This window comes from Crocodylus porosus, unplaced genomic scaffold (genome assembly GCF_001723895.1).
Source record: "Crocodylus porosus isolate Cpor-Errol unplaced genomic scaffold, CroPor_comp1, whole genome shotgun sequence".
Classification (NCBI taxonomy): Eukaryota; Metazoa; Chordata; order Crocodylia; family Crocodylidae; genus Crocodylus; species Crocodylus porosus.
Window position 1 is genome coordinate 768,957 of NW_017728953.1, and position 338 is coordinate 769,294.

The 338-nt window shown below is 61.8% G+C and overlaps 1 non-coding gene across 1 annotated transcript; it reads right to left on the reverse strand.

Moving 5' to 3' along the window:
• Positions 1 to 266: 266 nt before the first annotated feature.
• Positions 267 to 338, reverse strand: TRNAE-UUC. Its single transcript has one exon. It is a non-coding gene; the product is annotated as a tRNA-Glu (tRNA).

Genomic DNA, 338 nt, shown 5'->3' on the forward strand with positions numbered 1-338 from the left:
TCCAGGCCTGCCTATGGCAAGGCAGCAGGAACTTGCCGGGCGCTTTTCTGGCTGAAGGGCCGCGGAGTAAGAACCGGGTTGACCTGCTGTCCGACGCGGGACTTAGAAAAATATCGAGGCGGCGGGCACCCGGAAGTCCGTATGAGGTCGTTTTTGGACGCGGCGTCCGACCCTTCGATCCACGAGGAATGGGAAGAAAAGCTGAGCCTGCCTGCAGTGTCCTTGCCTTGCTGCTCCACCGGAGGCTGGGGCATCAAAAGCCTACCTTCCCTGGCCGGGAATCGAACCCGGGCCGCGGCGGTGAAAGCGCCAAATCCTAGCCACTAGACCACCAGGGA